At 40.2% G+C, this 16,244-nt stretch overlaps 1 long non-coding RNA gene across 1 annotated transcript in view; it reads left to right on the forward strand.

Moving 5' to 3' along the window:
• The first annotated feature begins 255 nt into the window (after window positions 1–255).
• Window positions 256–16,244, forward strand: part of LOC110129026 (uncharacterized) — a 36,959-nt gene continuing 20,970 nt past the window's right edge. Inside the window, exon 1 of the long non-coding RNA XR_002311363.2 lies at window positions 256–332. This is a non-coding gene — a long non-coding RNA (uncharacterized lncRNA). The remainder of the gene's footprint in view (window positions 333–16,244) is intronic.

Genomic DNA, 16,244 nt, shown 5'->3' on the forward strand with positions numbered 1-16,244 from the left:
TGATGCATGCTGTGGTACAGCAGAAGCTAACACAACATTGCAGAGCAATTACACTCCAGTGTAAAGGTGACCTTTGGAGCAAGTTTCTAAGCTGGTAAGATGAATGTTCGAGAATGGACCGATACCACCTTTAGACACTTCACTTAAATGTTATTTGTTGTTGTTTTGTGAGCAATCTTATGGATTTTACGCATTATGACCTGACCAAGATATAAACATTCTTCCTGGAAACGGAATTCCAGCTGTGGGGGGTCCTAGAAAGTCAGTGGGGTCTCGGTTCCTCTGCGTCAGTCTCCGCTGGACTAACACTGGAATGTTCGTGGGGGATGAAGGTAGGCTCTGGACCTTGGCATGTGCTGCTCTATTACACAGTTTTAGTTTAGAAGGTTTTAGTTCATGCCCAGCTTACTTACGTGGAAGACTTCCCAGGTGGCACAGTGGTAAACAATCCAGCTGCTGACGCAGGGGACACAAGAGATGTGGGTTTGATCCCTGGGTAAGGGAGATGCCGTGGAGAAGGAAATGGCAACCCACTCCAGTGTTCTTGCCTGGAAAGTTCCATGGACAGAGGAGCCTGGTGGGCTTCAGTCCGTGGGGTCTCAGAGAGTCGGCAGGACCAAGTGCAGTGCAGCCGCACCTTACTCCAGCTTCGTTTGTCTCTCACAACTCATCTCAGTGTTTCTGTCTTCAGGCACACCATCCCTGGATGACTCGACCCTATCTCTGCCTTTTAGGACACTGGGATAGAGAAGAATAATTGTGTTCCTTCCCTGATGCTACTTGTCCTGAAATTTTCCTTTCAGCCCATGGAAATCATAAAGCAATGAAGATGTAGGAGCTTTTCTTGATGTAACGGTAGCAAAAAAACCCCACATGTATAGTACAACATAGTTCATGTAAAATTTTATAGCATGTGTCCTCTTTGATGATTTCCAAATCCTTCAAAAGCCATTATTAAGAAAAGGAAACAGGCTTAAAAAGTTAAGTTTCTGCCAAAGTCATTTGGCCAGCACATGTCTTTTTCCAGACTTGTACCAGACAGTGCCTTTCCCCCACGCCTTTCATATGCGTTTGAAAGACATTCCTTTCCAGTTCATCAGAAATGTGCCAGAAGCTCATAGCATCTGAGAGTCAGAGGAAATCTTAGTCCTCCCCTCCACTTATGCGGCCAGTGCAGTGATCCCCTCCACAGGGTTCTTTACAAGTAGACAGTTAGCTTCACTGGAATATCCTCAGCAGTGGGCACCTTATTCTTTGCTCAAGGAGCGCATTTCAGTGTTGAAGTGCCCCACTTATCATCTCCCTCCACGCCAATATCTAGTATCAACAAATTTACACAGATAACTTAATTCCTGCCTAAGTGATAGCAACAACAACACCATTTCTGAGAATATTTGCATTAGAAATAAAAGCCTTGGGACAAAATACCTTAGTAGGAAGCAATAAAACTAAAAGTGCAATGTGTGTGTCTGTGAGTGTATGTGTTGCTCAGTTGTGCCTGACTTTTTGCAACCCCATGGACTTCTGCTGGGACTTTTGTGACCCCTGCTGGGCTTCTCTGTCCATGGGATTCTCCAGACAAGAATACTGGAGTGGGTAGCCATTCCCTTCTCCGGGGAATCTTCCCAACCTAGGGATTGAATCCAGGTTTCCTACATTGCAGGCAGATTCTTTACACTCTGAGCCACCATGTAAGCCCCAAAGTGCAATAGCAGGCATCAGTAGGGGTTGTATCTGGGTCCTGCCATACTGGGGAGCCTCGTGGTCCTTACTGCGTGAGGAGCTTCTGGTTTGTCTTGTGATCACATCCTTGGTACCTTCTCCTGCCATTCTGTCTTGTGGAAAATAGTAACAGAAATTATTACCACCTTTATTCAAGTAAGGAGCTCTTAAAAAAACCCAGAGGCATAGTTGGGAACTGGTGAAAAACTTGCATTCCCCACCCTACTAAACTAAGAAAAAAAGAACTCCATGATATAACAGTATGCCTTGCTAGAACCTTGGAAACAATGAGTGTTGAAACCTGTGACATTTTATTCATTGATGCAGTTCTTAAATATTTATTCAGTACCCAGTGTGTGCCAGTTGTTAAGCATAATGCTGAAGATACGATCCTGAGCAAAACCAGACAGGCCTCTGCTGTTGTAGGGTCCAGAATCTAGAAAGGAGGCCCTTGTTCATTTTCAAAATTGAAAGCAAATGTGAAGTTGCACCTGAGGTTTGTACTCTCAATAAGTGATTTTGTATCTTGAGGAAGTTCAGGGAAAGTGACTCTATAGAGTTGACTGGTCTGAGATATGAAGGTGACCAGCTGTGTTATTAGGGGGAAAGAGTAGAAGGCAAGGGGTGAGGAAGAAAAGGTTTTTTCCCTGAAGGTAACAGCATGTGCAAAGGCCCTGCAGTTGGTGCAGCATGGTATATTGGGGAAGTGAAAGTAGTGCATTTGAAGAACAGGCACTGAGTGAATTCATATACCTGGTGAGGCCTTTCCCCGGAGAAGGTCAGATGTTCATTTCAGCTAGTCACAGTTTTTACCATCTCTGCAGAGTTGTTGGGGCTTCCCTGGTGGCTCAGATGGTAAAGAACCTGCCTGCAATGCAGAAGACCCAGGTTTGATCCCCAGGCTGGGAAGATCCCCTGGAGAAGGGCATGGCAACCCACTCCAGTGTTCTTACCTGGAGAATTTCATGGACAGAGGAGCCTGGCGGGCTACAGTCCATAGGGCCTCAAAGAGTGGGACACAACTGAGTGACTGACATTTTCACTGAGTTGGTAGCTTTTAGAGGTTATTCATCTCTCCAGTTGAATAGTTGGAATGTTTTTCTTTTTTCCCTCTAGTGAATGTAACCTAGATTCATAGACAAAAAAATTAAAGATCATTCAATCCTGAGGTGGCAAATAGATACAGTTTCGAGTGCCAATCCTTCCAGACTCTTGGTGGCTGCTTGTAGTCATATCATGACAGGGATTCTGACTCATGTCTGTCTCAGATTCCACCTTCTTTTTCTCTTTTGGTCAGACCCTAACTCAGTTCTAGCATCCTGATCACTCTGCTTTTCTGCCTTTGTCTTGGAAAGAAAGAAAGGCTTTATTTTCCACTGGTGCTGAGACTTTTGAAGACGTCTTTTCTTCTGGGTATTAAAAATAGAAGTGGACACCATTCGAGGCATTCACTTTGGAAGGGTAGTTTGCCTTTGGATGAATTCTGGATCTGTATCTTCATTCTCAGCTCGTAAAAGCAATTGCGAATGGACTGGTGCTTTACAATTCTCTGTAAAATTTAGGCAAATGTATGCATTTGTTCTGAAAATTTGGGGGATAAATCCTTCCATCAGTTTCATTAAAAGAGAACAATGATACCAAATCTACAGAGGAGATTACAAAAATATGTATCCTAACACTAATCAGTATTAATTTCAAGAACTACAGGTTTTTAAGATTTGGGAAATTTGGCAGCAGAACTTCATTTCAGATATTGCATGCTACCCAAGAAGATGAAATATTTAGAAACTGGAGATTGCTAGAGGCATAAAATATCGGTGTTTGCAAAAACCTACAATGATAAAATATTTACAGCCTTTCCAAGCGGAATTTTAATAAAAGTGTCAGCAAGTAGAGCTTCAGGGTCAGGTCTGTAGGCATATTGGCTGCCCCATGATTTTGGACATGTGGGAGAGGTTACCAAGAAGAATGCAGATTTTAGTTTATGGTTCTCAGTTTGGGGGCAAGTTTGAATAATTGTTTTAAATGCATATTTATTTATGTTCATTCTACATACTTTAAAAGTATAAAATTCCCCAACTGGTAGTAAAAATACTCTCAGTGCCTCAGATGTGTGGACTTAAAAAGGAAAAACAAGATCAGTAAGATAGGCTTCAAGTAAAAGATGTGTATGGAGTCTTTTTGTAAGAAGTAAACTATTAATGAATCATTCTTGTGCCCAAAGCAATTGGAATAGGATGAAATCAACTGAATACAGAGCAGAGGAATATGCAAGCTCTTTTGAGAGTCTAGTATGTACCAGGCTCTTTGCTGCATACTTTATACATACTAGGCTCTTTAATATTCATAAAGATATTTGACAGAGATAGCACCAGTCCTGGATTGCAAAGGAGGGAATTGAGGGTCTGTAGGATAAGTCACTTATGTGATGTGCACGTCTGGGATCTGAACCCATGTCTGTCTGACTTAGAGATGCCTCCTCTCTTTCCCACTCCCTGGAAATACCTGTTGAGAAGACAAATAATTCACTCTACTTTTTCTGTCCCCTAGTTCAACACCCACGGAAGACTTGCTTTGTATAGTTTTTATGGAAAGTTGGAGACTGAATCTTCTCATAACCCTCAGCAGAGAGCAGTATGTTTGATGTGATGTGTCTACATCCAATTTGAAATGGTTTTCTTCCTCCTACATGAGTTGACCCAGATTCCAGCAAACACTGCCTCTCCTGATTTCTAACTAGATTTTTGCCTTCTCATAATGTAACACTTTTGGTATAGACGTCTTGTGATCTAGAGTTTCAGAGGCTCTTTCAAAAGGTGTCTGGAGAAGGATTTAATGGCCCTTGCCATGATCACCTTCTGAATGTCAGTGGAAATGGAAGATCACGGAGTATGTGACTCAGCAGTAGTCATGCAGGCAGCTGACTTTAAAATCATGTAGAGGGGAAGGGGGCCAAATAACATGTTCCAAGGTGTCTCAGATGCCAAAGACTCTGCCTGCAATGCAGACCTGAGTTCGATCCCCAGGTCGAGAAGATCCCCTGGAGAAGGGAATGGCAACACACTCCACTGTTCTTGCCTGGAGAATTCCATGGACAGAGGAGCCTGGCGGGCTACAGTTCATGGGGCTGCAAAGAGACAGACGTGACTGAGTGACTAACACTTTCACTTTCAAGGCACAAATACCTACACGGGAATAGTGTGTACAAGAAATGTTCCTTTCGAAGACTTGGTTTGTACCCGCTTTATAGCACTCATCACAGTCTGCTTTACCTTGGGAATAGTAAATATGAGTCTGTCTTCTCAACTAGGTTGTCCATACACTCTGTGTTTCATTTCTGTGTGGCCCAGTGGCCTGCACAAAGTCAGCCTTCAAACCGTGTGTGCTGTGTGGATTGGAAGTATACACACGCCAGAGCAGGGTCAGGCACACTCGCCCGTTGTGAAGCTGGGTGGTGCCGCAGAAGCAGTCAGAGACCCCCCATTGTTTACCTGTGTGCCTCACCTGCTCATCCATGAAGTGGGACCAGTAGTCCTTTGTTTTCTGAGAGGTTGGGAGAAATAAATTTAAAAAACTTTTTAAGTTGCTCATCACATACTTGCAATGAAACAAGTTTCATGAGTCCCTGCTACCCCCTCTTCTCTTGCTCCTCAAAGCAAAGGGTTAAGGAATCAAAGTGCCCCCCACCCCCAACTCTGGGCACCTCCTGGAAGGAGCACAAACCTATATTCCCTACATTTCCTTACAACCCCTGCCCCTTTCCAAATCTGTATGCCGTATCTGACACCAAGGAAAGAGAGATGTTTAAGTATTATCCCCACCTGCCCATCATCTGTACTGTGTGTGACTCTCATCTGATCCATCAAGGATGTTTCATGCCTTCAGTTTAGCAACCACACTCATAAGTCAGACAAGCTGCTTTCTTTCCTCAGGTTCCTCACTAAAGCAGTTCACCGCCAGTTCACACCCGAGGGTGCTTTTTATTCTTCTCTTTAAACAAACTCAGTCTGTTTTCCAAGTAACCATTTCTGTTGAACTCCATCAGCCCTACAAAATGAGGCCAAGAAGGTGCTGGAAAAACACATTTCTTTTATAGAAATTGAGATGACTTAATACATTGGTGATTAAGGTGGCTGTTCTAGATGGCTCATTTGTAATCAGGGCTACTTAACCCCTTCTTTTTCCAAAGAAAGGAAATTCAATATGTTTATGGTCCTAGCTCCTTCATAATATTAAATATTTTATATTTCTTCTCTTTTGGTGAGTAAATGAACACATATATGTATATATGTAGTGTGTATATTATATATATATAATATTCAGTAATACATATGAAAATATATTTCATATATGTCATCCAGCATACTTCCCACACAATAGCAGACATACTGGATGTTATTTTAATACTGTTGTTCCAAATTTTAATATGAAATGAATATCATTGCTACCAGGCAAAACAATAAAGTGCCAAGGGTATTTCTTTAACCAGTACAGCAGAATTTGTGTTCAAATCATTGAGGTACATCTGTATCTCACAGTGATCTCTTTAAGAAGCAGCACATTTAAATCAGTAGTTTCACTCCTGGTGCATAATATGGTGGAACTACTCATAAGGAATCTGTGGTGTATAGTATATCATGAAGGTAATTATCATCACCACCATTAAAATGGCTAGTGGGAATTCCATGGTGACCCAGTGGTGCTCTCAATGCCAAAGGACAGGTTCAATCCCTAGTTGGGAAACTAGCATCCTGTAAGCTGCAAGGTCTGGCCAAAAAAAAAATACTGTTTTTGAGTGTCTAATGGTACCTCTTTACTCTCGGACTAGCATGTCCTTTCTCTGCAGAACTGCTTCTTCCTCCCTCACGCCTCACCCCTGCTCCACTGAGTGGTCTCTTGTGTTTGTTGGGGGATGTTCTGTGCTCAGCTCTCTGCCTCTTGGTCACAGCTGATTGGTCTTAGGTAGGCCAACCAAACCCCTTCCCAGCGTATTTCTAAACAAGAACTAGAAGAGGATCCAGTCACCTTTAGAAATTAAAACTCTTTAAGAATCATGAGGCTTGAAAGCTTGCCAGTGTAATGTTTCCTGATGTATGAAAGACTCAGTCTTCAGTAAGAAAGAAGGAACTGAGACTCTGCCCAATCACTGAACTATTATTTCTTGACAACAGTCTAAATGAGAGAGGAGATCAGGGCTGGCTTATGAGCATGTGACCTGTGCAAAAATTAGAAGGGCTTCATTCTGGCTTTAATGTTTTTCTGTTGCTCTCTTGACATTCACATTAATTTTTTTAGCAAGAGGCCCCATGATTTCATTTTGCATTGAACCTGGATAGGATATACTAGTTCGGATATAGTAGTTCAATACCTGACACACAGTGACTACTCAATAAGTGAATGAATTCATCAATGAATAATTTTTTTCCCTTAAACATAAATTGGAAATTTCCAAGTAGAAAGGGAAAATATTTTTTAACACAGAAAAATATTTGTGTGGAAAGCACAGAGTAGAAAAGAACTTCTGTGATTCAGGAAATGATAGGAAATTTGAATTCATGACAAGCCCAGCCTATTTGGGCTTTCCTGGTGGCTCAGACAGTAAAGAATCCACCTGCAATGCAGGAGACCTGGGTTCAATTCCTGGGTTGGAAAGATCCCTTGGAGGAGAGGATGGCAGCCCAGTCCAGTATTGCCTGGAGAATTTCATGGACAGTGGAGCCTGGCGGGACAGTGGAGTCCATGGGGTCGCAGAGAGTTGGACACTACTGAGTGGTTAAGCACAACACAGGGAGAGATGAAGTTGAAAGAAAATGAGAATTTTGAAAGCTTTCCATGTCATTCTGAAGAGGCTAGGCTTTATTATATGGATTAAATAATTCATGGAAGTCCACTAAACAGGTAAATAACAGGGATATGGTGTGAAGTTTAGAAAGTTTCTTCGTCTGGTGACAAATGGACTGAGGGTTAGGTAAGTTTCAAGGGATACTTAAGCAGTAGAGGTATGTTGGGAAGGAAAAATAATTTTTCTCCTACCTTTCTTAGTTCTTGACTAAGACCCCCTGTAATAAAAGATGGATTAATATGAGAAAAACAAACAGATTTATTACCATGTATATCTCATGTATTTATGAAAGATAGCCAGGGAAAGATGAGTAACTCTCTGGGGTGACTTAGAACTCTGACTTAAAGTACTATCTTTGACTAAAGACAAAAGAAGAAAGGTGTGTATCTTGTGGGAGGAGAGGTATGGGGAAAAAGGTTGCAGAAGAGTTACCAGGAAAAGCATGATAATCAAGGTCATGTTTTTTCCACTGATTCAGGTTGGTGCCTTCCCCATAGATAAAATTCTGTTTGATTTAATTATCCTCCTCCTGGTACTGAGAGGAACGCTCCCTTACAAATGGATATTTCCTTTACAAATGCAAATTTCCTACAAAAGAGTAATTTCTGCCCTGTGTTCAGAGCCTCTTCTGTGTCTGCTGTTTGTCAAAATAATCAACCCCCAAAATCCTTATGACAAAGAAGCTTATTTTGGGGTGGCATATTCTGCTACCATTAACCTCTCAATCATGTTTTTCAGTTTCCAGTGTACATCTTACACATATTTCCTCCATGGGTAATTAATTTTTTTATCCATATTTTAAAATATATTGTTTTAATTTTTCAGCTGCTTCTCAATTGCATATAAAAATAAAATTAGTCTTTAAAAAATTATTGACTTGTCTTTGCAATGAACTATTTTTGCATAATTGTACACTATGATTAAACATTTTTGAAGGTTCAAATTTGTACATTTTTATTATGTATCTTTTCTCAAATGTATTTATTATATATGTTAGATTATTTGAATAATTTCCAATTATATACTCAGTTCACCAAACAGGCTCAGTTGCATATATTTCCATGAGATATCTTCTCTCAGAGGTTTAACAATCTTAAATTCAATATAATAAAATATAAGCATCATGTATTCACTCCAGATCTCCATCCTCAGCCCATCCCCATCTCATTTGGTAGCAACTACATCTTTGCAGTGGCTCCAGCCAAAACTCTTAGAGACAGCCTTGATGCCACTCTTCACATTCCACATCTAATAAGCAACTCCTGGTGACTCTAGCTAAAATACATCCAAATTATAATTCAGCTTTTATAATTGACCTAGTGAAAGTGAAGTGAAGTCGCTCTGTCGTGTCCAACTGTTTGTGACTCCATGGATTGTAGCCTACCAGGCTCCTCCATCCATGGGGTTTTCCAGGCAAGAATACTGGAGTGGGTTGCCATTTCCTTCTCCAGGGAATCTTCCCAACCCAGGGACCAAACCTGGGTCTCCTGCATTGCAGGCAGATGCTTTATGTCTGAGCCACCAGAGAAGCCCATAATTGACCTAGGCACAACATAAAATACTTATGTATGGTTAAAGAAGAAAATATAAGATTTCTTAGCTTTGACAGTCAAAAATCAATGCATATAATTTGATAGTTGGCTCTCCGTATCCACAGCTCCTTGTTTGCAGATTCAATAAACTGTACATAGTTCATGTAGTACTGTAGTGCATACCTAAGAAAATCTGTGTGTAAGTGGCCCCACACAGTTCAAACCCATGCTGTTCAAAGGTCAACTGCATATGAACTTCAGAGTCTTTTCTAGCCCTAAGATTGCATGGTTTTATAGTTTTTTGTATTACATAGTTAAGTAATGTAATTACTTAATTAAGGTAATTAAGGTAGTTAAGTAATCACCTCCTCTTACATGGAGGTGATTCTCCATAATTATACCAGATTGTGAGCTCTTAGAAGGCAGATACTTTTACTTCTTCACCTCTGCAAATCTAATATGTAGTGTAGTGTTCTGTATGTAGAATGTCTTTTAAAAAATCTTTCTTAAATAAAAAATTATTTTCTATCATTTATAATTTTTATACAGTTAATAGAACCAATAAATCACTCACTATGCCTCTAATATTATGAAATTCTCTAAAAACTGACAGTATAGAGGAGAGGTATAATACCTGCCCTTATGGTATATAGCAAAGAAAATAGCATATTCTAGCAGCAAAAATAACAGAAAAACAAATATGCACACACACATATAGTATGAGATAGTGTCACATAATGATGTAGTAGAGTATGAGCTCTGGGTTCAGAAAAACTTGGGTTCAAACCTATATGCTGCTACTTTAGCTACTGTTAGCATGGAAAGATTTCCTGGTTTCTGTGTGCTGCTTTTATAAAACTGGAGATAACAGTTTTTTTTCAGAAATGTTACAAGGACTATATTACATAATATGTGCAAGGGAAGAGTATTATATGGAAAAGTAACAACTGTGAGATTCTTAGACCAAAGTTAGAAGAGTCAAACTGGCTTTGCTTTTATCATTATATTTTTGCTTGTATTATTATTATGCTTATATTTCCTCATTACATAAAATTGACCTGTGATAATAAACGTCGTTCAAATTGTTCCACATAATCTTGGGATCCGTTCATGAGTTTGCTCTCTCCCTTCATCCATGTGCTATCTTCAATTTTTTTGAGATCTTACTGTCCTTCAAATATTGTGTTATAGCATATATTATATCCCTTAATCCCAGCAACCAGTCTTGCCAAATAGTTATTATTTTCCTAATTTTACAGAAAATGAAATGATGCTTAGAGAGATTACATACTTTTCTCAAATTCATACCACTAGGAAAAAGTGGAAACAGTGACAGATTTCATTTTTCTGGGCTCCAAAATCACTGCAGATGGTGACTGTAGCCAAGAAATTAAAAGACACTTGCTTCTTGGAAGAAAAGCTATGACAAACATAGACAACATATTGAAAAGCAGAGACATCACTTTGCCAACAAATGTCCATATAGTCGAAGCTATGGTTTTTCCAGTATTCATGTATGGATGTGAAAGTTGGACCATAAAGTAGGCTGAGCGCCAAAGAACTGATGCTTTTGAATTGTGGTGTTGGAGAAGACTCTTGAGAGTCCCCTAAACAGCAGTGAGATCAAACCAGTCAATTGTAAAGGAAATAAACCCTGACTATTCATTTGAAGGACTGATGTTGAAGCTGAAACTCCAATACTTTGGCCACCTGATGTGAAGAACTGACTTATTGGAAAAGACCCTGATGCTGGGAAAGATTGAGGGCAAGAGAAGTGGGAGACAGAGATGAGAGGGATGCCGTCACCGACTCAATAAGAGTTTGAGAAAACTCAGGGAGATAGTGAAGGACAGGGAAGCCTGATGTGCTGTAGTTCATAGAGTCTCGAAGAGTCAGACATGACTTAGCAACTGAACAACAACAGCAGTAACAAAATACCACTAGAAGGAGCATAGTTTTAACCCAGATTTTCAGACTAAATCTTGCTGTTAAACATCACTTTCTATTACTTTTCAAATATTTTCTGCACATCACACTACAGGTAGAGTACTCTGTAGAGCACATGACAAATGCTAGTCAGTTTCTGACAAATTAAATAATAAATTTCTGTTTGGGCCCCTGAAGAAAGAAGAAGGTAAGAGTGGCCAGAACAGCAGTGAGTAACTAATGTCAGTGAAAAACTGTTGCCTGCCATATCAGTCTACAAAGAATATTGCAGCTGTCAAGTCATCACATTACAGTGGCCCAACGATGAGCCTTGGGGGACCTCAGGCTAGAAACAGGATGCCCACCATCTAGCTGGCAGCAGCTACAGCCACACCTGAGGGTGCAGCCTGAGGAGACTCAGGACGACAAAGCCCAGGGCACTGGCCCCAGGTGGTCGAGGTGTTTATCAAAGGAGTGATTTCAATGAGCCCAGTCTCTTGAATCTTCCGGCATATAGAAAAACGCTAAATTCTTTAATTGAGATACCTGGTTTTCTTTAACAGTGATCATTTAATGTTCCAACTGCCTGGTCTTTGTTGCAAAAACCCCTGTATATCCTAGCTTCTCCTTTATTTTTTCAAAGCAGTCCCTTAGCACTATCTTGAGTGGCTGTGTTTCGGGCTTAAGTCCCCAATTATGTCCACCAAATAAAACATAATTCTCAGCTTTTAGGTTGTGCTTTTTTTTTTTCCTTTCAGTTGACACTTAAGACTGATAGGACCCACATGGGGTCTCATTGATAAGATGGCTCATTGTGTCGACCTCGCAAACAATAAATCACAGTGGTCTATGAGACTGACCAAATTTCCCGAATGGCATCCTGTTAACTCACTGGTGCCTATCTTCTCAAAGCTGGGAGATCACCAGATTCCCATCCATTCAGAGAGTTTTTCATTGGTGGGTTATAAAAAGGACTCCCGTCAGAAAGGGAGAACGCAGGTTCTCCTTCAGAGCCAGTCAGCCTCTCTTTTCCCTCTAATAAATTTCCTTTTCTTGCCTGACTGCCCGGCTCGCTCTCTTTTTCTCTGCACTCGCCTTACAGACTCACAGTTTTTTCTTGGTAGAGCCGGTAGGATAAGGTGGATGTTGGAGTCAGACATACTTGGGTTTGAATCTCAAAGTCACTCACTGACCACAAGAACTGGGAAAGTTGTTTAGCTTCTCAGAGTCTCATTTTTATGTAAAGGAAGATGGTAATTGTAAACCTGCTGGGTTTTTGTTTGCCTTAAAGGAGATAATGAATGTGATTTGGTCACACTTGGCACACAAAGGCACTCCTGGGAAGACACTTCTCTTTTCCTATTCCATGGGGTTAGTTTTGAGATAGGTATCTCATTCTCATTTTACAGTAAGGCCCTTTCTTCTAGAGAGTTAAACTGGCTAAGGAAAACTGTTTTCTATTTCTTCTGCTCCAAAACTGGTTGACACAGATAATCTTTTATTCAACGCATTCATTCAGTACAGTGATATACCACACAACGTGCTGGACATCAGTGTAAAAAGGAAAAAAAAAAGCAGGTGCTTCAGCATCAGGATATCTATGAGAGCCCTGGCTCTTATCAGGTGGTGTAACCTCGGACAATCAGCTCATGTTTCTAAACCTCACTTTGTTTATGTAAAATGACCAAAATGCTATCTCTTTTATTATAGAGCAGCTGTAAGGATTAGAAGAGATAATTAAAATTGCTTTGCACCTAAGAAGGGGTTAGTTTAACAGCTATTTCTCCTGACCTTGATACCCTTTGGGGAGAGTCAGACTGCTTGACTAGTTGCAAACCAACTGATGGGTGTGTTGGAAATGTTTAACGACAGGCTCTCTGGGGGGGAAAAATGTCTGGTTGTAGCATTTGATAATGTCTGTGATATAAATTCTTCCCAGCAGCTCCAGCCTACCACTGACAGCTGTTTATCTTGCTCTGTCTTAATAGCATGCAAGTCCAGTGATGTCCTTTGTGATAAGGTATCCATAAGTTCCAGAGATGAGGGTGTGGACATCTCTGGGGCCACTTTTCTGCCTACCACACACGGCTACCATTTCTTTTGCTTTCTGTGCATTACTATATCCTCTCAACAACACGATTAAAGAGAGATGCTTAACCCTACATTGAGGGTGAGGGAAATGTGACTTGGAAAGATGATTTGCCAGAAGTAACCTAGGCACCAAGTGTCAAACTGAGGTCTGAACTGGTGTCATCCAATTCCCAAGACCATTTATTTCTCATCTTCCTTTTGTTGTCTCCTCTATCAAGGACTGAGTAAGTCAGTTCCCTGGTTTAATAGAGAATTTCCATGGCAACAGTTGGGTTGCTGTGGTGGTAGTAGAGGGGGATTTATTTTCAGAGTTGCATGGAGTGGTCTAGAGTTCTGAAAATAGAAGTTGCACCTGGTGGCATGTCCAGAGCAACCTCCCCCCACCCCCCAGAGATATTCTAGAAATACTCGGTTTATTTTAACAAAGCTTAACTAGTTTAAGCTAGGTTAATTTCACAAAGCTTTGCCCACTGTGGTCACACAGGATATTTATTTAAAATGAAAAAAATAAATCAGTGAAAATTAAATGAATTGTCTCCAAATAGCTGTGTTAGAACTCAAAGCTGTCTTACAGAGCAATAAAAATAGGAAAAAGAGTAAATTACACTTCAATTTCAGCCAGGTTTATTGTCATCTTTGGGAGAGAAGGAAAGCTCACAAAAGCCATGCCTCATAAAGTCATTTCTGAAAAGTAATCCAAGTACTCCTTAAGAAAATATGTTAACTCAGTTTCCATGGGAATCTTCCCTAATATTGATATTCTACAGCTGACAGGAGAAAGACGCAATGACAGAAACCTAAATGTGTAGCTAGAGATTTCCTGTCCATTTCTATAGCTAAACATTTTGGTATAGCTATATACCAAATGGGATGCCATTTGATTTTTCCTTTAAGTGTTAGACATCAGACCCTGTTATATTTTGAATACAGAAACTGACCCATTCAGTTTACATCCATATCATCTAGCATTGTGACAGACAGGAACTAAGTTCTCATACACGCTGGTAGAATAAAGGTGAATATTACATTACCCTAGTAAAGTGGTTCCCAAATGCAAGCAAGCCTCAGATTAATAGTCCTAGAATTACCTAAGCTTGTTGTTCAGTCACTCAGTCATGTCCAACTCTGTGACCCCATGGACTGCAGCAGGCTAGGCTTCCCTGTTTATCACCAACTACAGACCTTGCTCAAACTCAGGTCCATTGAGTCAGTGATACCATCCAACCATCTCATCTCTGTTGCCCCCTTCTCCTCCTGCACTCTTATCTTTCCCAGCATCAGAGTCTTTTCCAATAAGTTAGCTCTTCCCATCAGGTGGCCAGTGTACTGGAATTTTAGCATCAGTCCTTCCAATGAATATTCAGGACTGATTTCCTTTAGGATTGACTGGTTTGATCTTGCTGTCCAAGTCGCTGTCAGGAATCCTCTCTAGAACCATAGTTCGAAAGCATCAATTCTTTGGCACTTAGCCTTCCTTATGGTATAACTCTCACATCCACACATGACTAGTGGAAAAACTATAGCTTTGACTATATGGATCTTTGTCAGAAAAGTGGTATCTCTGCTTCTTAATATGCTATCTAGGTTTGTTATAGCTTTTCTTCTAATGAGCAAACATCTTTAATTTCGTGGCTACACTCATTGCCTGCAGTGATCTTGGAGCCATAGAAACACTAGCTGATATTTTATTATAAATTATTTAAAAGTGTCTACTTTATGTCTACAAAAAATATGTCTGCAGCACCTGAAAGTGTGCTCCACGGGGAAAATGACCTGTTCACTATTCTATTCCCAATGCCTTTTGTTGACCTTACTCATCAGTTACTAGTTGAATAGATGAGTAAATGAAAGAGAGAGACTGAGTGAATGAATAATCTTGGGAATGAAGTGATTAAAAAGGAAATTCTGTTTCTTTTCAAACACTAGTTTGAGAGGTCATTTATCAAGCATAAAATATAGAAAGAGTGCTAGTCATATAAAATAAATACTTTCTGTTCTAGTCGTATAGGATATATGCTTTCTGTTCCCACACCAAACAGGAAATCGCTCTTCTCACCAAAATGGAATATAAAATTCCTCAACTTGAAGCAGCAGTCACTATCATCTAGTCTCAGTGTAATAAAATAAACACCACAATTTCAGGCTAACACAGTAAAACATAACTTCTTTTTCCTGTCACAGCCCCTTGAGTGGTTCTCCTATAAGCTGTGACTTGGGGAGCTCAATGCTTTCCATCTCGTGGCTCCACTGTGGAGCTCTTTGAAGTCTTTTGAATTCTTTCTTTTCAAAGCTTTAAAGTGGGAGTAGAGAGAACAGGGAAGGTACATGTGGCATGTTACAGCCAGGATGTGAAGTAACATACATGACTTCCTCTGTATTCCACTAGCATGAAAAATGTATCCTGTATGCCAGGGAGGAAGATTACAGTTTAGTGAACATATAGCATTGTCTCTTGTTATTTTTTCTACACTGAGTTTAAAAATAAGATAAGCCATACTATTTCTAGTCATAGCCAACAGGTATAGAAAACACAAATGGGAAAAAAAAAAAAAGTATATACAAATTCTTTAATAAAGACCCAGTATTAAGATGTCACTTAATTCACTCACTAGATATATATGAAGTTATTACTGTATACCACTCTGTGTCTTATAGCCTACAGTTTAGAAGGAAAGATGAGTGTATTGATAAAGAAGAGTAAGTTGTGGGAAAATTGTAATATTTTAAAATAATAATTGCTAAGATTTTGAACATTTGCTGAGTATCAGGCACTTGAAAGATATTATTGCATTTATTTTTCACAATGATAAGAGGTAGACACTATTATTGTTTTGTGGATGGGTAAATCAAGCCTTAGAGAAAATCAGAAGCTTACTCAAGGTCACACAGTAATTAATATACTTCAAATAACTGAATAGGCAGTGATTAGCCTTGGTAGTGGGCTTCCCAGGTGACTGAGTGGTAAAGAATCTGCATGCCAAGCAGGAGTCAGGAAGATCCTGTGCAGAAGGAAATGGCGACCTACTCCAGTGTTCTTGCCTGGGACATCCCATGGACAGAGGAGCCTGGTGGGCTACAGTCCCTGGGGTCAGGAGAGTCTGACACGACTGAGTGACTTAACCACAGCAGCC

This window comes from Odocoileus virginianus, chromosome 28, assembly GCF_023699985.2.
Source record: "Odocoileus virginianus isolate 20LAN1187 ecotype Illinois chromosome 28, Ovbor_1.2, whole genome shotgun sequence".
Classification (NCBI taxonomy): Eukaryota; Metazoa; Chordata; class Mammalia; order Artiodactyla; family Cervidae; genus Odocoileus; species Odocoileus virginianus.